Source organism: Rousettus aegyptiacus, unplaced genomic scaffold, assembly GCF_014176215.1.
Source record: "Rousettus aegyptiacus isolate mRouAeg1 unplaced genomic scaffold, mRouAeg1.p scaffold_m13_p_13, whole genome shotgun sequence".
Lineage (NCBI taxonomy): Eukaryota > Metazoa > Chordata > Mammalia > Chiroptera > Pteropodidae > Rousettus > Rousettus aegyptiacus.
Window position 1 is genome coordinate 5,715,666 of NW_023416288.1, and position 24,665 is coordinate 5,740,330.

Consider the following 24,665-nt stretch of genomic DNA (forward strand, 5'->3'; position numbering starts at 1 on the left):
GTGTAGATTCAGGGTGAAGGCTGGAGGGACAGCTGCCATTATCTCTGTCTTGAACCCATCTTCTGTGTGGCCTATATGTGGGTGCCATCTAGCCTGTGTTGAGACCTCCTCTGACATAACCAAATCTGAATCTGCATTTTCCTGGTGAGATCTGCTTGCTCCACCCTAGTGACTCCCTAAGACACCACCCCACCCAATTTGTGCATTGCCTGAAGCAATTCATGGCTGGGTAACCAGCACCACCCTGCACTCTCAGCAGGAGGCTCCTTTAGCAGCAGTCTACAGGCCTCTCCCTCACTGGAGACACTTTTGGTGCTGGGTAACCAGCCCAGGTTCAAGCTATAGTATTTCTTAAACAAATCTCGGGGGTCTGCGGGCCTGAGGCAGGCAGCGGCTGGCCTCAGTGTGAGCTGACACTTTGCGAGTGACTACTGGCACCAAATGTGAATCTGCACTAACCTGGAGAACACCACTTACCTAACCCCAAGACTCCTGGGGAGTCTCACCCAACTGACATACCCCCTGAGGCTTTTTAGCTGCCAAACCTTACAGGAAACTGGAAGGCAGCCTCAGGCCTTAGGGTACCCTAGCATTTTGCTAAGTCGCCCCAGGCCTGATACTGGTGTCAGCTAGCTTTGGTTTGCAGCATGGCCACTCCAGTGCACCTTCAGGTCCAGCACATAAAGCGACTAAATAAGAATAGCTCCATAGATCCTACAGGTAGCCCTGAACTGTTCACAAACAGTGGCTGACCCTGGCCTGCATGGGAGCCCCACAGAAGGGGCCCCCAAACCAACACACCCAGAGGTTGGCATCAGACCACAACAGAGCAACACCTAATTAGTCCCATATGCACACTCACAAAGGGTGGTCTCAACAGGCACAGGAGCCCACTGGGATGAATTCCACACTATGGAGTCAGCCCCCACACAGCAGTTCATACTCTGTGGGCACAGCCAATCCTCATAGCCAGCCTGAGAGTCAGTCCTACCCACTCACATGCCAACACCAATCCAGGCTCAACTAAAACAGGAGAGCACGTACAAGAGACACTCCTGGAAAACCTGACACAGGAGATCAGGGAGACTATGTCACTGGGTCATACATGGTACCTACTACAGAAGGCCACTGGGACAAGACTGGCAAATATAGCAGATCTATCTAATACATTAAAACAAACACAGATAGGGAGCACAAATGAGAAAACAAACGTCCCAAATGAAAAACAGGAGAAAACTCCAGAAAAAAAAAAAAACTAAATAAAATGAAGGCAAACAACTGACCAGATATAGAGTTCAAAACATAGGTTAAAGAATGCTTAATGTACTCAGGGGAAGAATAAATGATCTAAATGAGAACTTCAGCAAAAGGATAGTAAGCATAAAAAAGGACATAGCAACCACAACAAAGAAAACTAATCGAAGGTACTTCCATAAAACTGTCAGCTGATTTCTCAACAAAAACTTTGCAAGCCAGAGGCATTGGCACAAAATATTCAAAATGATGAAAAGCAAGGACCTACAACCAAGATTACTCTACCTAGCAAAGCTATCAATTAAATTTGAACCTGAGATAAAGCGCTTCCATGCCAGTATTATAAGAAATGTTAAAGGAACTTCTTTAAGAAAAAGAATGAGGGGAAAAAATAAACATGAATGATAAAATGGCAATAACTATGTACCTATCAATAATTATTTTAAATGTAACTGGATTAAGGGCTCCAATCAAAAGACACAGAATAGCTGAATGGATAACAAAACAAGACCCATATGTATGCTGTCTATAAGAGACCCACTTCAGATCAAAAGACACACACAGACTGAAAGTAAAGGGATGGAAAAAGACACTTCATGAAAGAAATAGATACATTCCTGGAAACATAGAATTTTCCAAGACCGAGTCAAGAAGCAACAGAAAATCTGAACTGACTGATTGCTACTAACGAAATTGTATCAGTAATCAAAAAACTCCCAACAAAAATATTGGACCACATGACTTCACAGGTGAATTTCACCAAACATTCAAAGAAAAATTAAGACCAATTCTTCTCAAACTATTCTAAAAAATTCAAGAGGAGAGAAGGCTCTCAGGCTCATTTTATGAGGCTACCTTTACCCTGATTCCAAACCAGACAAAGACATTACAAAAATAAAAAATTATAGGCTGATATCCCTGATGAACATAAATGTAAAAATTCTTAGCAAAATAGTAGCAAACCAAATTTGGCAATACATTAAAAAGATCATGCAACATGATCAAGCTGGGATGCAAGGCTCAATATCTAAATCAATTAATGTGATATACCATATTAACAAAATGAAACATAGAAATCATATGATCATACTAACAGATGCAGAAAAAGTGTTTGACAAAATCCAGTATCCATTTATGATAAAAATTCTCAGCAAAGTGGGAAGAGAGGGAACATATCTCAATGTAATAAAGGCCATATATGACAAACCCATGGCTAACATCATCCTCAATGGGGAAATGCTAAAAGCATTTTCCTTAAAGTCGGGAATAAGACAAGGATGCCCACTTTCACCACTTTATTCAACATTGTATTGGAAGTCCTAGTCACAGCAATCAGTCAAGAAAAAGAAATTAAAGAATCAAAAGTGGAAAGAAATAAAATCGTTATTATTTGCAGATGACATGATACTATATATAGAGAACCGTAAAGATTCCTCCAAAAATTTGTTAGAACTGATGAATGAATTCAGTAAAGTAGCAGGATACAAAATTAGTATTCAGAAATTGGTTGCATTTTTATACACCAATAATGAAGGATCAGAAATAGAAATTAAGAAAACAATCCAATTTACAATTGCATAAACAAACAAACAAACACCTAGGCATAAATTTAACCAAGGAGGTAAAAGTCCTGAACTCGGAAAATTTTAAGTTATCGAAAAAAGAAATTGAAAGATACTAATAAATAGAAGCATATACTGTGCTCATGGATAGAAAGCATATCATTAAAATGTTCATACTACCCACCGCAATCTGTAGATTAATTGCAGTCCCTATCAAAATACCAAAGGCATTTTTCACAGACTGTTCTTGAAGAAATAACCCCCAAATTTACATGGAACCATAAAAGACCCTGAATAGCTTTGGCAATCTTTGGAGGTAGTAAACTACCATATATCAAAATATATTACAAGGCTATAAAAATCAAAAGGTCATAGTACTGGCATAAAAATAGACACATAGATCAATGGAACAAAATAGAAAGCTCAGAAATAAGTCCGTGCCTTATGGTCATTTAATTTATAACAAAGGAGGCAAGAATATGCAATGGGGTAAAGACAGTCTCTTCAATAAATAGTGTTGGGAAAACTGGACAGATACATGCAAAAAAAATAAAACTGGACACCTTTTTACACTGTATACAAGAATAAACAACATGAATTAAAGACTTAAATGTACAACCTAAAACCATAAAACTCCTAGAAGAAAACATAGGCAGTAAACTCTCTGACTTGACCTTAGTAATATTTTTTTCTGATATATCTACTCGGGCAAGGGAAACAAAAGATAAAACAAACAAATAAAACTACATCAAAATAAAAAGGTTTTCTACAGCAAAGGAAACCATCAACAGAACAATCAATAAAAATTAAAAAAGAAGAGCAATAAATGAAAGCCTCTTGATTTGGCAGCAGTGATTAGCAGGAGTTTGGATACAGCAGTGGTTTTAGAAGCTATAAGGAGAGAGAAGTAAGTAATAGATACAGAATAATTTTTTAATGATATTTGCCTATGAAAGACTGTAATAGAATGACAGTATAAAAAGACAAAAGGAACAAGTGAAGCTTTTAAATTAGAATTTCATCCGATGTGTTATAACACATCAATTTAATCAAAAAGAAGCAAGGATGAGGACACATAGCATGTTTTCTTGGTCATAACTCCAGATCAATAGAGGTAGAATACTTTTGTAAGTGCTCATATACTGAAGAAAAATTTAGGCTTTCTTTTTCTTCTTTTTAATTAAAAAGAAGTCAGTATGCAAACTTGGCATTTTTCATAAATTCTTAATTTGTTAAAGGAACAGTAGGACCTATTAATCCAAACAGTATTACATGACATGGACATTTACAAATTGGCAAGCAAAGCAAATTTTGTTAAAATGGAAATTGGAGAAAACACCACACAAATAAAAAGTTTTAAGTTTTATTTTCAATAGCCATTTTTTTTCTAAAATTAAAAAGCACGTACATTTAATTTGGATTTAGAAATATTAAGGTCAAGAATGACACTTAGTTATTTTAAGAATGAACATTAAGCCTAAACTTCTTATGTAGTAGAAACATTTAACCAGGCAGCGAGTAGAGGTAAATTGTAAATTTCAGCTATTTCCAAAAGTAATATGAAAAATTATTCAGTCATAGAGGAAAAATAACATTGAGTATATTTTGGCCGGTGAAGGGCTGATTATAAGACAGGGAAATGCAAAAACAAAGCTTAATAACATAAAATTTCAAGTTCTATTAATGTGGTTGTCAATCAAAAATATCAAATACACATTTTTCAAATTGAATAATAAAAAATAGAAACAAAGATACCAACATAAAATATTAAAATCTAATTAGGTCTTTGTATAAAATAGTAACAAAGAATAGATAAAAGACAAAAATTAATTTTTTGATATACAGAAATAGGCATTCTACTATAGGTGCAAAAAATGTCAAGAAGAAATCAGCGGAAGCAGAAGTACCCTTGCTTGTAAGTTACTATGCACAATGGCCAGTAAGACATTTTGTTTACTTTTCTGCATTTAAGGCTGTATCTACAAAAAGTAAGCAATATTTTTTTCAGAGATAAAAAAATCTTATTTGCTATTATGTTTATTTAAATTCCCCGATACAATGACTTTTTTAAGAATGACTTTAAAAAATGTTATTGTATTAAATAAAATCAGTAACAGGCAAAAAGTTATGGGGCTAGGAACTCTGGAGACATGAGTTAGCATGGAGACATGAGTCAACCTATACTAAATTAACCCATACTAATGATTATTAACTTTGAAAGACCTCTTCTTCTTTTTTATTAAAAAGATAAATTGAACTTAATATTTCTGTACCATTTATCATGCAACCGAAGGCTTGGTACATGATAGTGCAATGATAGATTGATTCTGTAAGTGACAAATCTTCAAATAATACTCTAATGACTCAAACAAGCTTAAATGGCAGTAGAAGACTTTAAAAGGTAATTTAGGAGCCACATACTATGTCCTCAGAATAAATATTATTGCTATGAGTAGTATATAACATATGCTTTATAATGACATATTAATAGGACACAATGCAGATTATTTATTAATATCTTTTTATTGCTTTTTCATGAATTCTATGGATATAAAAATGCCTCATAGTGCTCTAGAAGAAGTAAAAGAAATTACATTATGGGATTAAGAAGGCAGACTGATGTGGCACATTCATTTTTCTATGAAAGTAATTTTTCTTGGCATGGGCGTTAGGACTCAACTATCAAAATAAGAAATACCTTGGGAGTAACAGCTCAGATTTATCATATATGCTTGTACGGTAATGATGGGAGAGAGAGGATGCAGGATGGATAGAAAAGAGGGGAACTTTGTAGGACAGAGAATTTGCTGAGGAATTAATTATTAACTATCAAGAAAGGAAGAGTACACCAAAAAAGAAGTCCAAGTATGAAGGTGGACTTCAGTGATAGAATAAATTGCCCGCAGGTAGCCCTGGGGAGCAATGATCCATAACTTCTATGGTTTAAAATTGGCTTTATTTGTAACAGTTCATCAGTGTTAACATGGGGCAGGTGTGCACATGGTCTCTTAGCCTGAGTTGACCGCTTTTCAGTCTATTGCCTTTGCTTAGTAACGTTAACCATCATTCTTTGTTCAATCAATTATAGTGATTGTGTAGTGTGTCCAAGTCATGCTCCAGGATAATTAAATGTTCTGTTTTTGTTTTTTGGCTGTGTAGTTCCTTGTGTTTATATTCATTAGAAATTATAAAATTAGCTGACTGTGTCTTTGCTGGTGCTTATGTTTTGATTCTATTAGATTGTATTCAACATATTGTGGCCATTAGAGGATAGAACAATGATTCCCAGAGTTGACTGTTGAGCATAGTCTTTTATCTTAGATGAACTTTATCCAGTTTGCTGATTTGGGAGGCTATATAGAGGCCACAGTTTTATACTGTTATTAGACAAACGTTTGTAATTTTGTGGTTCAACACTAGACATTTATATGGTTTTAGAATTGGAGAGGACCTAAGACATAATCTAACCTACCATTATGTTTTTGGGTAGAGGATACTGAGGCAATAAAGTAAGCAGTTACTTTTCCTAGTTTCCAAGTCAACTCAGCATTTTGCATTGTCTCCCACTTGGAATTAAATGTTTTGCATTTTGATTTCCACCACTGAATGAAATCATTACATAATATGACCTAGTATTAAGTGAGAAACATCATCTCGGCTCTGGACATCTGTGTGTATAGGGTTAACTAATATCCAAAATGAATCCGATTAACTGGCATATACTTGGCAGGGCCGCGTATTTTGCCATTTTCCCAGAAATAACAGTTGATGATAGAGTTCAAATATCCTGCTATTCCTTTTGTTTCTTACAAGCACTGTTGTCTGTAGGATTTAGTCATGTTATTCACACTGGGTTCTTCATTAGAGAAATTTGAGCATTGATCAGAGGTATTATTAATAGTCTATTGACTCCAACTGAATCACACAGTTCTTTGCTCACATACACGTATCAGTAATTATAGGTCTAGAGAAGACTGGACATTATGCCAGAAGCTCATTTTAAAACAGATTATCATTCTCAGTCAATTAGCTCAGACTTTGTTATATTCAGAATTATAAACTATTTAAATAAGGATTAAATGTATATTAAGATGCTAAGAAATTAAGTATTCAAAATTAGAGCGTTTTTTCTCTTCTGCTTTTACCTCATTTATGTCTTTATTTTATTTTAGTAAGCTTTTAACTTTAGAGTTAGTTTGCAAGTATATAAACATGTTCTTCATTTACTGGAAGTTGTCATAATCCTTCCTTCCTTATCTCTTTCTTCTTCTCCTTCTTTCTCATATTGATTTTGCTTTGCTTCAATAATTTTCTATACTTTCTTGGCTCACTTCAAAACAAATACTTCTTTTAAACCTTTTCCATGATGGAAGATTTGCTATTTCCACAGTCAATCAGAGAAGATATTGTGTTGCATCAGAAGTCTTTGGGTTTAGGTGCTTCCACCAATATGTCCCAGGGTGTCCACCAGGAAGTTTCTTAGCTGTCCATCTGTGTTATGAGTGACAAAGAATTATCTTCAATACTTTTGCTATTTCTTTTTTTTTAGTTTTCCAAATATTTATTATGAAGAGTTTATAGTTGAATTAATGAACATCCATATACAATGAAATCAATATGGTAAGCATGTACAGTTTCTCTAGAATATTTTGCTATATTTAAAATAGATATTCAGAAATTCACAACAAATGCAAGTAACATTTCTTGTTTGTATTAGTAACTGATGGATCTCTTTTACAAAGTGTTCCTTTGTTCCCTACAGCTATTACTTTGGAAGGAAGTGCTTTAGGATACAAGTTGTCTCTACTTACTCACACTTTTGAAGGTGCATCGCAAGCAATTACAAAATGCATGTATTCTTTTCTCTTTCACCAAATTTCAGATTTTAGCCCAGTAATGAAAATGGGAGCATCAAAATCATTTACATTGCATTTAAGTGTTGATAAAGATGCAATGAGTTTCTGCCATTTCTTATCTTTTACATGAAGGGGATTAAAGAAGCAGCTGTGTAAATATTCTGAGATCCTTACGTTGATTTCTACATGAACTCCAAGTGGTGTTAATGATATTTTCAGAAATGATGTTTTACTCAGCTGGCAAGAAAAAGATCTCTGTAACCCTTTGAATATGTACCATAAAACAGAGTTACTAAAAGAATTTTCTACTATTAATGTATCAATAAGCTCTTAGAGAATCCACTATCAATGGGAAACAGATAATTTTGTTTTCTCTGTCTTTGCTTCAGCAGATACTGTAAATTAAACTAAATAAAGCTCCAGAAGAAATCATGGTAAGTTTGTTTGCAAGCCAAGAGGGATTCAACTAAGAAGAAAATGTGAAATTCTTTCTCTTAAGAATTTGAAAAGAACTTAAAATTCTAATCCCAGCATGAGTAGATACTGCAAAATCCCTATAGATTTTACAAACTATATAGGACAGCAGATAAACGATCAGGAATTGTCACTCCAGAACTGAAAAACAAAATCCTGAAGCTTCAGCTAGTGCTTTCTCTTTACTTATGAACTAGGTAAATTAATACTTTCCCTACTCTTGCTTCACCCATTATTCCCTAAAGAATACTAAGTTAGTTTTCCTTAAAGAGTTTTGAGACACTCATAGAAGTTCTATATACAAATTATTTGCTTCACATTTTCTTTTTTCACAAATGGCATAACATATCTTTTTTTTCTTCTTAAAACTGTCAGCTCTTTTGGAATTCAACAGTACTGCATAAAAAAGTTCTGCATATTGATTTTTTTCTTTTACATCTATTCAGACTGATTTTCCATTCTATAGGTTAGTGACATAGCTATTATATTCATAGAAAGAACTTTTTGAGTGTTAAATGAAAATTCATCTCTCCTTCTTGCCTTCTTCTCACTCTCTGCAGGGGAATTTTCACTCTAGTGACCTTTTAGAAGATGTACTGTTATACCCTGCTGAGCTAGAACAGGAGACTATGGATGATTGAATACCACCAGTGTATTGTTTTTGTATTAAACACAGAATTAGCCATTGGCCTCCATCTAATGAGCCTATAATCTAATTAGATAGATTGACAACACCCAGAAGAGAAAAGATTCAAATGCACATAAGCACAGCAAGTTACAATGGAGAAAGTGTCATATTAAGGTATTTAAGAATATAAAACTACTATAAACTTAGAACTGATGCATGTTCTGCAGTTTTCATAGTATTTTTGTAGACTCTATCTTATTTATCCTGTACAGTACCATGACTCTAGAGGTCTACTGGGCAAGGATATCAAACACATACTTGGATTTTAGACATGAACAAAGTACAATGCAAATTCTCAGTATTGAACTGCAAGGAACCTCTTTCTGTAATTAATTTTTCTCTAAGGACCTCATTCCTTACTTTGACATCTCCACCATGTGGGCAAAGAACATTTGGACTTTTACCTTAAGTAAAAGAAATAAAATATGTTTGAATTGGTGAGTATGTAAGATATGTAGACAAAGTATATAAGTTGGTAAAAAGAGAACAGGCTTTTTTCTTCTATCTAGAACTTTCTCTCAATGTTGTTCTTTATTAATAAACACATGGAATTTGTTTTACAAAATAAATTCAACACACAGCAGTATTTAGAAGTCTGTGGAGGAAGAGAAAGCAGGTAGAAAAGGAGCATCATGACATCACACCTTAGAGATGGTGACTTTACAAGTCATATGGTTCAATCTCCAAGCAGTGCAGAAATATCTGAGAAGTGATTATTCAGACTCTAATTAAACGTCCAGTTCTGGGAAGCCGACAATTCTCCTGGAAGGTAGTAGCACGGTCGTTAAGAAGGGGTTTGAATCTAGCCTTGCCATGTACTGCTGGCATATATAAGCTTGGGCTAGCTTCTCAACTTTTCAGAACTTAAGTTTCCTTATTTGTAAAATAAGAATAATTATATCTATCCCATGGCATTACTGTAGAGATTAAATCAGATACTATATATTAAGAGTTTGGTACAATGCCACTGAACTCTCAACGAATGAATAGTAGTATTAGTTAGACAACCCATTCCATAGTAGTGTAGTTCTGCCATTAAGTTCTTTTTTCAATAATGATTCAGAATCTGTCTTTATATAACTTTCACCCATTTGTGGTTGTTCTCCCATATGGAAAAATCTAGGAGAATTTGATGGAAAATAAAGCCGCCCCTTCTTCCTTTTGGCAGCACTTCAATGTCTGAAGCACATTGCCTTTCTCTTTGTCGTAGACTTCGGCATATAATTCTTTCTCTCTCTCAGCCCACTAAGTTGATAACAGTATAAACTTTGCTAGCAATAGTAAATGAATTCTATCGCTACCACTTCCTGCTGAAAAAGAATCAAAAAGGGAATTGTAAAATAAAACACTCAACAAAGAAACACATAAATTATTTAATTGAGAACTTACTGTTCTTAGATAGGAGACAGTTTATAGATGTTGAATCTATAAACATAAACTTTATGTAAGCCTTTTTCACAAATCAACCTAACTTAGCCTCATTCCTTATGACTTAAGAGTTATTAACACATTCCAATTAGGTAGAAACACTCCAAACTTGCTTCTCCTGTATTAAAGGCACCATAGTCTCTGGTTTCTCAAGCATGAAACGTCAACGAGTGAATATACTTGACTCTTCACTCATCTCATTCACTCAGACAAGAAGGAACACTGATTCCACTGTCCAGATATTTGCCATTTTAGTTCTTCATTTTCCTCCCACAGTTGTTAGAGCTGAGATTTCCAAAAGATGGATGGCCAGCAATCATAAAAGGAACCAAAGGAGGTGGGTTTGGAGAGGAAAATGGAGGGGATCTTGCACATTTCTTAACTTCTGACTCCTGTCTGTTTACCTACAATGCATATTTTATACTGACTTCAGAGTTAGTTTTCTAAAATGCACATTTGGTCGGGTTGCTCCTTTCCATGCCTCCTGAGAGCATTTCATAGTTTCCTTGCACGTTAAGCTTCTGGCAGCCTTTCACCTCGACTTCTGTTTCCATCTTCTCTGTTGCTTCCTAAATTTTAGGCATTAAAAAACAGCCTATGGTTTTCCATGTCCCACAGATTTAGAGCCTTGCAAGGACCATATTGTTTTCATCTCCTTCTGTATTAAAGGCACCATAAGCAGAGATCCTACCTGGAATAGCTCCTGGCTCCTAGTAGAAGTTCTCACATGTGCCTGCTGAGTGATGGATGTCTGCACTTTTGGACACAATCTCCCATGCCATGAATGGCTAATAAATTCATAATCTCACTTGATGTTTCAGAATTACACTTTCCCTGTGAAATCATCCCTGGCCTTGGCCCACATCCATTCCTCTTGTTAGAGACTCATTCCTTTGTCCTCCCTCAGCAGTCCGTATATATCCCTTTTAGTATTTACCTCTAGGTGCCATTCGAAATTGTTCACACACTTCTGCCATTTTACCAGACTGTACTTTCTTCATGGCAGAGACTGTATTACTCATCCATGGGTCCCCAACACCTGAAAAGATGGCTGATGCATGGTGGGTACTCAAGGTACCCACCCTGTTTACTCAGCCGTCTCATCTAGGGAGTAGGAGATAAAATGTGAAGCATTTCTCCCCCTACAGTTACTACTTTCATCTCCATTTCCAACCCCTTAATGATGGCTTGGGAAAATTCTTAGCTTTTAAGTCACTTTTGGCTATAATATGTCCACTTGTTAAAGCTCCAGCTTGAAATTGATTTAAATCTTTTCCTCCTCCCCTCTGCATGGGTTTGTACTGAAACCTTGAGAGCTTTGAGGTGTGGAAGGCACGGTCTGCTTCTGCTTTTGACTCTTCCTTCCTTTACTCTTCAAGGTCTAGTTTCTTCAAGTGTGTTATGTGCAAAGAGGAAAGCTTTAAAATAATTTAACTGGCTTTTTAATTTAATTCTTTTTCATGTTGGTTGTGGCTACTTGTCCAGTGAATGATTAATAACAACTGGCCGCTGAAGTGGTAGGTATCCAGTGCCTGGCTCTCTTATGGGATGGATTTGTGCATTTTGTGCATCCATCCTAAGGTCAGTGCAATATTTGGCTTAAGCCTGACCTCTTTCATGTCTGTCAGCTCCTGCCATATTAGAGCACTACCTAACTTATTGACGAGGGGTTATTCTTGCCCAGGAGGCAGCTCTCTTGAGTGGTATATGGGAAACATCTGGCTCAAGTCAAGCTCTCTTCTCCATGGTCACTTCAACCTCAGAAAACTCACATAGACTTGCCATGCCAAATACTGGGTGGCAGTGGATTCACTGCCATGTCTTCTCTCTTGCCATCTCTCTCCAAATTGCTTCTTTCCTATTCTGATTGGTAAAGAAAGCAAGTCCACTGCCTGAGCAGATGTCCAATTCAGAAACCAAACCTCCATCTCCCCTTCTGACTTCGGTTTCAATGAATGATTCCCTTTGAACTTCCTCCCTCTCTTAGATTGAGATGAGTACTGGAAGCACCCCTCCTTATCTCATGAGGACAATCCAATTACCTCTCAACACAAATAGTACCTCCCACATAAAGATTCTTTGTTCCCCTGTACCCTGAAGATCCTCTTTCCCCCTCTACAGCTTCTGTTTATATCAATGAGGCTGAAAGCAGAGGAGCCGATTTTGGTAGGGCAGCTCCACAGTAGCCCTGAGGGAGGTTTATGGACCCGAGGACCTGTTCTATGAAAAGTACAATTCAACTTCCCATATAAAGTTTGCTGAATAAATAAATGAGCAAATGGCTATATCTATTCTGAATAATTTTTCATAAATATTAATTATCAATTAATCTACCCAGTACTTGTGTACTAAAGCATGAGGTAGATTGTGAAACAGAGCAAGATCAGTCAGTGAAAGAAATCCAATACAAAGTTGGGGACATCTGTCTCAAGTCTCAGTTCCCAGCCTGCCATCTCTGTATAAACTCCCCTTGTCTCAGCATGACAAGTGTTCAGAACATTAATTAGTAATGCCACTGTACACATCAATAAAAAAAAAAAAACGTGAGAATTACCACCAAAAAAGCAATTTTGTGTTTTTTAGAATATGCAACTCCGAATACGGAGGAAAATGTCATTTCTGCCAGAGGCACAGCATCCTGCTCTGGTCTTATGTAAACTCGCTGTCAGGCAATCTCAGAAACTGCCTCCACCAGCCTCTGGGCAAATGTCTCCTTTTCATAGAAAAATGTCACCTTTTCTCTAGAAAATGGCAGGTGGTTATTTTTTCCAAAGGAAAAATGACCTTTGTATTTTGTTAAAAAAAATTCTCAAGGACTCAGCCTTGATGAAAACACTAAAAACAATTCCATATCTTTCAGCTTGTACTTGCAGGTTCTACTTTGTAAATTCTGAGATTATACCTGTCACCACCAATGTAGCCTGGAGGTGAATGTCAATGACCAGAAAGTCCTGGCACCTTGTTTTCCAGAAATGTCTACTGCATGCAGGATGGATTCTTATAACTCCATCCCTTGCTGCTTCTAGCCCTAACACATACACACACACCTACTTCATTACTCCTAACACCTCAAAGCTTTTATGTCCCAATCCAGGATCACAATCTTATACAAGTCCACGAGAAATTGCTCTGAAAACACGCTAGTGTTGCTACATAGTTTATCTATCACCGTGCTTAAAAGTATAAGTGCTTCATCTTAAATTTAGTGATGTGGCAATCTAAATCAGTTTTTTGATGCCAAAAATTTTCATTCTCTCCTGAGAAAATGAGAGAAAAAATAAATCCAGTGTTCTTTTTTTTCTAGTCAAGTGAGAAAATAGGAAAGAAAAACAACAAAGAAGCAAGAGGAGTGAAAATTTCAGGACCCAACACTTCAAAACAAAGAAAGAAGGAATACAAAGGTGGTGATATGGAGAAATACAGTTCTAGGTTATTAGTCTTGGTTTCACAAAACAAAGTTCCCACCCCTTTTGTCAATATCTCATATATGTGCTGAAATGTTTTTCTTTCTGACAATAGTTCTTGCCATTAAGAAATGTAAAATTCACCTTATAGTGTTGAATTTTCAAACAAAGTAGTAAATTAGATGATGATACAAGATTTACCGTGTGTGTGTGCTCCTGTCAGGTCATGCAAATCTTCAGCTGGAGCATGTAAGAGGCAGATTAATTACACTGGATACAGGAATAATGTTTCTGCAGCTGCAGCAGTTTTGATATTTGCAGACTCCAGCGCACTCCATCTCTAATTTCACTGGCAGCTTGCAAAAACCAGCAGAACTACACTTATAAACAAAGGTCTGCGTGCTAATTTATCTCCTATTGACTTCAGAGAAGTCTTCTCATTTGGAATGATAAAACGTTTATAATTATGAACTAAGATCTAAGGCTTAGCTGATGAAACAATGAAAGACATGTTTCTTGCCTCTTTTTCTCATTTACATTGCACATATTTATAGGTGATAATATGTATGTTTGCACATCTATACAAGTAAACTATTCGTTGAGCACTTATAAGGCCACATGACAATCCGTAGGAATATGCACCAAAACTCTATACAGATATTTAATCCAGGGAGTATTATTTGTTTTAATAGAAACACTTACCTTTCCTCATACATTTTCCAACTATCTTATCTTCTTTAGACTTTTCTTTTTGTTTATTATGATTTGGGATTGACAGGCTCTATTTTGGGAGTGAGTTAAAATATCAAAAAGGAGAAACCATCAAATCAATGAAGATTAGGTTATTGACTTCTCTAAAACATATATAGTAAAAAGAGATTAGACTCTTAGGTCATGCCGAAATGGCACCCAGCCCAATTTTCTATGATATGCACACAAAAGAGATCAAATGTCATTTAAGCTACTAGTCTACCAACAGAATAAGAGTTGTTAACATGGCGAAACAATTCTGAAAATTTTCTGATTATTGTCTTTAAATAAAAAACTATTTAAATGTCATTAATCATTAGAGAAATGCAAATCGAAACTACAATGAGACATCACCTCACACTTGTCAAAATGGCTATCATAATAACTTCCCTCTTAGAGGGATTGAATATTGGTATAGCCACTATGGGAAACAGTTTGGGGATTCCTCAAAAAATTAAAAACAGAACTACCTGATGACCCAGTAATTCTACTTCTGGGTATTTGTCCAAAGAAATCCAAAACACTAATTCAAAAAGATACATGCACCTCTATGTTCACTGCAGTGCTATTTACAATAGCCAAGATATGGAAGCAACCTAAGTGCCCATTGATGGACAACTGGATAAGGAAGATGTAGTACATATATACAATGGAATGTTATTTGGCCATAAAAAAGAATTATATCATACCATTAGTGACAACATGGATGGACCTAAAGGGTATTATGCTAAGTGAAGTAATTCAGACAGAGAAAGACAAATACCATATGATCTCATTTATATGTGAAATCTAAGGAACAAAATAAATGAACAAACAAAACAGAAACAAGCTCATAAAAACATAGAGCAAATTGATGGTTGCCAGATGGGAGGGTGTTTGGGGGGCTAAGCAAAAAGGTAAAGGGATTAAGAAGTACAAATTGTAGTTACAAAATAGTCGCAGGGGTATGAATTACAGCATAGGGAATATAGTCAAAAATATTTTAATAACTATGTATAGTGCTAGGTGGGTGCTAGACTGGGGAGATAACTTCATAAGTTCTATAAATGTCTAACCATGATGCTGTACACCTGAAACTAATATAAAATAATATCGAACGTCAACATCAGTCGAAAAAATATACTTAAGGAAGCAAGAGTTGTTTTATTGTCAAGCGTTCAATGCAGAATCAGTTCATTTCCAGGGTGAATATCCTAAGATAGTTAGAGATATTTTTCATGTATTTATTACTCCCAGAATACTAAAGCTTCCTTCAATTTATTGGAAGTTAGTCTTATAAATGTTAATAATGGCTATTATTCACAATTTTGAGTGATTCTACAAATCTTGTCCTTTTCTATGTACTTTATATGTAATAACTCAGCTAATGCAATGTATAGTTAGGTTAAACTAGACAAAGAAAATTCTTAGATAATTCTATAAAGGGAACATAAATAATTACTGAGGGATCTATGATTATTACAGCAAATATTATGGCTCCATAGTAATCATGTAAGCAAATCAGTGCTGCACAGAAAGATTCATTCAGCTATTCAGCTAACAAGTTGAATAGCTACCATACATCTGATAATAAATAAAGCCTTGAGGGTCAAAACTTGGTTTATTAATGATCAGGTCAGACCCGGGCGCTGACTTCAGAGAGTTCATAATCAGGTACAGGGAGGGGAGCATGGAAAATAGCAAGAGTTTACAGTTCAGCTGGGGGAGGGGACAGGTACATATTGTAAGAAGCAAATTGTTTCCTGATAAGCCAAACGCTCAGTTCCGTTAGTTAAGGAAGAGAGAGGAGCAGAAACTGAGCAAATTTGACATTGTCTGCAAGAACATGTGTGCCAGTTCAGACACCAGAATCTGGTAAATATTTGTATCTATGTGGATATCTTTAGGTCATTGATAAGCAAGGGAATTGATGATCCTGGTCCCAGACCTAAAAAGTTAAAATGATAAGAACTTCTTAATTGCATTTCGATACCTTTATTTCAAATGTATTTAACTTAAGCTGTGCGCCTTTCACTAATGCACTGACAATCAATCACCTCCTCTTGGAGCAGGTTTAAAAAGATAAGTTTAATGCTGTAATCTCCAGTCTATTTCCATTAAACTTAAATAATAAGCTTTCAGATTTTTAAAATGCCAACTTCATACCCAGTAAGGGTACTCTGATGTAACACCCCTGGTGTTACAATGTCCAGTCCATCTGAATTCTGCTCATAAGCTGAGTGGAGGCTTCACTTGCTTCCTCCTTGAGCTCCTAAGAGGGCCAGTGAACCTGTACTGCAAATTAATATGAAGCTTTTGTGCAGAATAACTTTAAAATTACAGTGATAGAAGTCAATGCATTTAACTGTATTGACTTCCATGACATTAACAGGTATAATAGTCATGAATATTGTACTCAATTACTGTGTGACATATCCAAATTGATATCAATACTGAACCTAGAAAAAAATATTAAAGCAGCAAACTGCTATATTTAGTAGTTATGTTTTCTCCAGTGAGTATTTAGCTAGACTGCGGTTTTAAATGAAGAGAGCATAAAGAGCACTGTACAAGGCATTTACAAAAAGAGAAAAAAGAGGTACTGCAATAGCATTTCTTTGGGTTCCAAAGGCCTCTTTTTAAAGCTGAATAAGTTATTGATAAAGCATAGCATGATTTTAAGAACTGGTGCAACAATTTCTTTTATATCCTTTTAAGTGGTTTGATTTGTAGCCAAAATCAAGTATTTTGTAAATCATGGCACCTGTATCACCTATTTATAATCGTAAAAGGAGGATAATGGGTAGAAAGTGTTTAGTGTGGCATTCACTCTTGCTGTGAGAAGCCTATTATTGATCTTAAAGACACATCACTAGCAGAGATATTAAGTATTTGAACAAAATTAAGTGAGGTTTTGAAATTTAGGTATGTTTGGAAAGAATCAAGAGTAAATATATTGACAAGCTAAACAAGCAGTTCATTTCTTCTCTACTGAAGATATTAGTATTGGTCAGTTGGCTATAAATTCAATTCTACTTATTGGCTTTTATAGAGCATGAGATGTTTTCTTGTAACATCTAAAGTTCATAAATGTCTAAAAAGGCCAAAAGATGAAGGGATTATTTACAAAATGATTTAACATGCACCTGAGTCTGAATATTTTGCTAGGTCTTACAAACTGAATTGCCACAATCACCTTTATTTTTATCAGAAAGAGCTAGAGAGCTGGTGATTTTACTCATCATCTCTAGATGTGATACTATTTATTCACAGTATGATAGATAATTTTAAGGCAAAAACTTATCAACACTCTGTTCCAGAAGACTGTAAGAAGATAGAGTGCTCGTGAAAGTAAAAGATAATTTTCTCAGGGAAGTTTGAACACACATGGAATTCAGAAATGGAGAATCCACAGGAAGACTACTGCAGTAGATAAAAGGTTGCTTGAAATCTTTTGCCACTTTTCTCATCAAAACATGGGGCCTAGTTTCCCTCCCTTTGAATCTGGACTGACCTGTGATTTGCTTTGATCAGTAGAAGGGGTGGAAGTGATGTTGTGCCAGGCTAAGCTGTTCTAGGCTATGCCTTAAGAAGCTTGATAGCCTTCTTTTTTGCTCTCTTGGAGCCCTAAGCCACCATGTAAAGTGATCCAGCCACCTTGTTGTTGAGACCATGTGAAGAGAGAGAAGCCTTGTTGGGCCTCAGGAATCCCATCCTTCCTAGCTCAGGCATCAATGTGAGTGAAGCCACCTTGCACATCCTAGCCCCAGGAGAAGACTAGATGACAGTTCTAGATGACTAGTCTAGATGACTACAGCTATGTAAGAGTCCCAAAGTGAGCCTTGTAGGTGAGAACAACCCAGCTGATCCCAAGCAAGAATGTGGAATCATTAGCAAACATTTGATTATTCTTTTTAAATCACTGAGTTTTGTTGTGGTTTTCTGTGCAACAATAGAAAAATAAACAGACACTTCAAATAATAGACAAATTACATTTCTTTGATTAGTTCATTTGCTTCTAGCAATTGACAGAACCATCTAAATGGTTCACACCTTCTAAATGTGAACACTTGGCTGTGGAGGTGGGTTGTGATAAAGAACTAGCTGGTACATTAAGACATTTTTATAAATCAGCCAGTCAGTAAGATAGTAGTCATAGGGAGAGACCTATGTAGTGTGTGCTCAAAATTCAAAAGGAAGCCTGCTCTGGATATAAGTTAATTATGAAGTAGTGGGAAAACAAGACACAAGAAACATTTTTAAATTACTGCTTAGGCTTTTTCATATGTAGCTTTTTCTCAGGAGATGTTTAATTAACAACCATGGAATGTTATGGAACTGCAAAGGAGCTAATAATGGTTAGGGAGGGCTAAAGAACTTCAGGGTACGGTGAGGTGGAAAACCATTGGGTGACCATTAACTAAAGAATCAGTACTAACTGGCCAGCCTTAAGAGGGGCAATAACTGTCACTTTGAGAGTGGAGCAGCCATCTGCCTGAATAGCATTGACAGTCTTGAGTAAATCTTTGCTGTTCCTTAACGAGAAAAAGGGCAACTATGATTTCAGATAATGTAATTATGGGATAGAGTATCTGAAAATTGTTAAAATCCCTGAAGAATGATAAATTGCTCAGAGTTCAATGTCCTAAACTGATATGAAAGATGAACATAGGATTAATTAGCTTTGTTCTATTTGGTAGATGGCCATAGGTCCTGCTTCAAAGGTTAGTCCCCAGGAATATTCATAAACAATTCTTTAAAGCAATTCTGAGCATAGGGTTGGTTGAGAGAGGGTCAGGATAGGATGGAGAATGTTTGTAGGCTGTGCAGTAGGTGGAAAAGATGTTTTCTTTCTTTTTTTTAAGTTTACTTTTTGTTGTGACATTGGTTAATGAAACCCAATAAGTTACAGCTGTACGATTTATACTGTGTGTTCACGTCCCAGTTAGATTTCTTTCCGTCACCACATATTTGACCCTCTTTACCCCATCTACCTTCCCTCCCCCTTCCCCTTTCCCCTCTGGTAACCACTAGTCTATAATCCATGTCCATGAGTCTCTGTTTGTTTGTCCTGTTCGTTTGTTGCTTTTGGGTTTATATCCCACATATAAGTGATATCCTGTAGTATTCAACTTTTTCTCTCTGGCTTGTTTCACTTAGCATGGTTATCTTGAAGTCCATCCATGTTGTTGTAAATGGCAGTATTTCATCTTTTCTTATGGCTGAGTAATATTCCATTGTATATATGTACAACAGCTTCTTTAGCCAACCATTTATTGTAGGACACTTTGGTTGCTTCCATGCCCTGGCCACTGTGAATAGTATTGTTATGAACGTTGGTGTGCAAATAAAAAGTTGTCTTCTTGCTACCACTACATGTAGTGGTTCTCAAAGTTCAGTGAGCATAATAGTGCAGGTTCTAAGACTTCTAGTTCAAAATGACAGACTAAACACAGATAGCTATCTGCTTTAACAAAAACTTTAAAATGAGTAAACACAAAGCAATGAAGAGAACTTGAGAAAAGCCATTTTTTTCTGACACAGATAGAGGCTGTTATAAGAAAAGATGGCTCAAGAAAATTTTAGAATTAAGAAATGTGAATAAAAGTATGATAACTGATGTTTCATGGCTTTGGAAGGCATATTCTAGAGCTGAGGTTGGCAAACTACAGTCCACGAAGGAAACGTGCAGCTGCTTGTATTTGTAAATAGTTTTACTGGAACACAATCATGTCCATTTGTTTACGTGTTGCCTATATCTTCTTTCATGACAACAGAGTTAAATAGATAAGACAGAGACCACCTGGTCCACAAAGTCTAAAATATTTGCTATTGACCCTTTACAAAAAGAGTCTGCTGACTCCTGTACTAGTATGTTTTTGGAAGGAAGGGGAAAATGGACGAGGAAGACTCTAAGTTGCTTTTCAGAATCCCAAAAAGGCTTGGGATTAGGAAATAGCTGACACAAGTATACAGAAGGTCTGCCCTGCAACACCTGCATGCAGAGTTCCCACCACCTACCCTGAATCAAAGGGTAAGGACGTCTCAAAAAAATGTCCCCATTTAGGACACTTCCATATTCTGTCCCTGCCTAACAACCACTGGTAAAATCTGACCTATCTTCAAACTCTGCCACACATGTAGCACTCGCAAGCAACTCTTCAGTATTTCATTTTTAAATATGGACAATCGCAGATCATAAGAAATATGATAAGACTGTGCTCTAGTAAAATGAAAAAAGAGGATATGCATTTGGATAGCAGTGGACTCTGGGAGAAACATAATGGAAAGTTCCCCAGTGTCAGCTGTACAACCAGCCTGGATAATAGTAGGAGAGCAAAGGATGCTCAGAAAATAAAAAGACCCTTAAAGAAGCTAAAATAATGGTTTCTTGGGGGGTGAGGGGGAAGCATTATTTTAAAAAATATTGCCAAAAAAATAAATAAATAAAAAGTGAAATTCCACCAATTTATTTTAGGGGAAAATGTATCAATGGTACACCATTGGGTCAGTGAACAAATTACAAAGCCCCGTTAATGCGAAAACTGTACAAATATTACTAAAATTAGTTGTGAAACTCTATGGAGAGAATATGGGAGGGCAGATGGGGAATGAGAGAACTAAAGCTTCATTTCTTTCTAAGAGGAAGTTCTATAAATATAGGTCATGTCTAAAACTGTTAGATCAAGACAACAGTAGAAACACATTAATTAGAGGTCTGAAGGTAGTCACCAAGGGAAACACCTAAAGGAATACAAACTGATCTAGTACCTCTGGGATATGGACCTGGAGGGTAGGAAGGGACAGGGTAGGAAATATTTTCTGCATTATAAATATTTTGATGCTCCCCCCCCCATGTGCATGTATTGCTTTGACAATTTTAAATAGTAGGTAAATGTACATTCCCAAAAACAAGTTTCAGAAATTTGGAATCAGTAAGTCTAGGGGCATAGGAATCTGCATCTTTAAAAAGCCCCCTAGTGATTCTGACAAATTTATTCTGGTGTCCCTGCTTTTAGAAACACAAATAAAGAGGCAGCAACCAGAAAAAGGGCAGCAACATCGATTTGTCAAGTGGAGAAATACTGGGGGCTGTAGAACGTCAGGATGTTGGTCTTCAGACAGCTTTCTACCATTTTAGTAATAAAATGAATAAATATTAGGAGGAGGCACATACAAACTAATAGGTTGGAGCAACTTCATAATTCAACACCTGTCAATAGGAGAACTTCATCGATAGGTCAGCTTTTCTCCCCTTTATATTTGTTGAAAACCAAAAGCCTTGATTCAGAAATTAGCCTGGGGACAAAACATAAAACATTACAAAACCAAAGAAGCTTTTTAACTGAAAGATGTTAGATGAACTCTCTCTCAGACTCTGTGGTTTCTATGTAAACCATGTTACATCAATCTTGATTTTTAAAATAGTTTAAGGAATGTTATCAGGATCTCTGGTGCTTACAAACAATTGCTAGGACATGTAGAGTACTTAATAATCAGAAGTCGGATGTATCTGGGTACTCTGGTAGTTCCTCCTAGGAAAGCTTCTCTGGAACACTGTAAGACCATGGGGGATTGGCTCAATTAGTTGTCAAAAAGCAGTCAGGGGCACCATGTTCTCATTTTCCCCTGTTCTCTAATCCCTTCCAAGACTCTGTGGTGCTGATTGTAGAAGGAGGAATCCCCACCCTGCCCTTGTTTTTACTGTCAGGACTCTAAGTCACTCTTTTAGCACAGTGGGGTTTTCTTTGTGTCCACACAAACCATTGACATCTCTTTCCCTAAATTAGACATAACATAGAGCTATAAGAAGTTGATTAAAATGTTTTTATGCTTGTTTCAATGTCAGATGAGACTGCTCACCTTTTAAATATCAATGATTTGTTTGTATCTGTAGTATCTATTAATTTTATTAATTTTCAGGTTTATTTATAGATAAAATCATTATAAAAAAGGAAATTAACTTTGTCCCTAACATGTATTTCTCTTTTTTCATTTCATCTGGAAACTGGAAAGCTGGTTTGTTTTTGCTTCAGGACTAAGTGATTGGTCCAATTACACTGACTATGCTGTACCGTAATAGTGGAATTTGTCCAATTGTAATTTCACTTCTTAATTTCTAAGAGTATGCATTCATCATCCATCCATCCCATACTTACTGAGCACCTGCTACTTGCCTGGAAATTTTAGGTTTTAGGGACACACAAATAAAGAAAACTTCAGTCAGAGTAAACTTCTCCCTATTTGGTTGAAAATTTACATGAGAAAAATTTTATAGATAGACATGTGTGTATTTATGATATTTATGTTTTTTATTTTAGGTATATGACTACATAGTATTCTTTGATGTTTGTCTAAATAGTTATGGTTATCATTTTACTCAAAACCTCCTAGGAACGCCCACTGAAGGTGGTATATTAATGTACACTGTGATGGCATATAAATCTTTTCTGAGTTGATCCTCACTACTGTGCCTTTGCATATACCATTTCCTCTTCCTATAGCTTTCCTCACTTGCCCACCCAGCAAATGCCTGCTCATCACTGAAAAGTCTGTCAGGCATTATCTTCTCCATGAGCCCTTCCGCAAGCACTTCCCAATAGAATTAATCACCCTTTCCTCTATTTATAAACTTTGTACATATTTTTATTATTGCATTGATATACATATTCATTAACATGTCACCTATTATTTCTATACTGTAAGCTTCTTGATGATAAAAATATTTATATCTTCAGTTTTGCATCCCTAATAATTACCAGAATGCCTGGCACATACGCACGTTCACAAAATGTTAGCTTAACTAAACAGAGTAGCCGTTCCCTCTATTGTCACTTGTGGAATGCCACAGAAATCTGTTCCATTTCGTTTTAAATTATCTCTAAATTAACAATAAACGTTTAAATATTTTTGAATATTTAGTAAGCAGATTCCAACATTTTATTAAATTATTTTCTGATGAGAGAAATACCCATCCTTATAAAAGCCTAATAAAATTCTTAGTTAGGAACACACTTTTCTTTTTAAAAATTTCTGTTGCTCACTCCCCCCATTCTTTAGAGTTTGTGTCAACAGCATGGTTATTATAGACTCATCCTATTTACATTATGTTACAATACCAAGTTTATGTATCCAAGGCCCCTCCTAGACACAAACTTCTTGAGAGCTGCACCCTTGTCATGTCCATTTTTTGTAGTCCTGGTAACTGGCAATGACTGTGAAGGAGAAGAGCTTAACAGGTGTTTCTTGAATTAATAAACAGAAGAATACATAGGAAACAGTGAATAGAATTAAATCCTAGGTTCTTCTGTCTCTATTAGGACCTGTTTTGTAATTATATTGAAGAAATCTCTTAAATTCTATATAAAACTTTGACTCTTATTGAATAAGGGACTGTGTGGCATGACAAATTAGGAAAATGAGTAGGAAAGGAGAAAGCTTAGCTATGCAAATATTTTATTTGGGCTATTAAGTTTATACTGAAAGAAGTCCTCTCTAGTTTTGAAACATGAAATAGGGGCTTGGGTCAGAGAAAAACATAATTGGATTTTTTATTACAAAAAGAAATCGGTTTAAAAAATATTTCACTGAAATTCAAAAACTTTGGGAATATTTCCCCCTCTGCTAAAATGGTGTTAATTCCATAATTTCCTCTTATTCTAACTGTAGGCAACAGGATGATTTTTAGTTGAGTCATTTGATGTTTTGCTGTGATTTTTGTCACCATCACAGTGTGGATGCCTAGTAAAATATAACCAGATGAAGAGTAGAATTGGACGCACTCTAGTTTACTGTTGCAGAAAATTATGTACCCATAAGTTTTACAACAGTAGTGTTTGAAAAATGTGGTGAGTTAGTTTTGAAACTTCACTCAAGTTTTAAGGATACATAACATCTATTAAATGTATTATTACTCACTAGTAAGTGGCAGCGGCAAATACAGTCATTAAGTGACTTTGAAAAGAAGTTATTTCTACTGGTGCCATTTAGTAAATGGCAATAAAGCACTCGTCACTTTTAAAATTAAAAACCCCAGATGAATACCTGAATTTTATTTTATTTCTTCATACACAATGCAACACTACAAAATTCTTGAATCAGCATTTTAAATACACAAGATCAAATTTGATATCTACTCTTATTTGTCAGATAAGGAAACCAGTACTTATAAATTATGAAACTAATCCAAGGTCACGGGCCGAGTGGAAGAATTTAAAATTAGACTGCAAAATCAGACTTAGTTCATTACCTTTTTCTTGACCTCTGTGCA

General features: G+C 35.9%; 1 protein-coding gene across 7 annotated transcripts in view; it reads right to left on the reverse strand.

Moving 5' to 3' along the window:
* MAGI2 (membrane associated guanylate kinase, WW and PDZ domain containing 2) overlaps positions 1-24,665 on the reverse strand; it is a 1,221,159-nt gene that overhangs the window by 241,362 nt on the left and 955,132 nt on the right. The gene's annotated exons all lie outside the window — the stretch shown is intronic.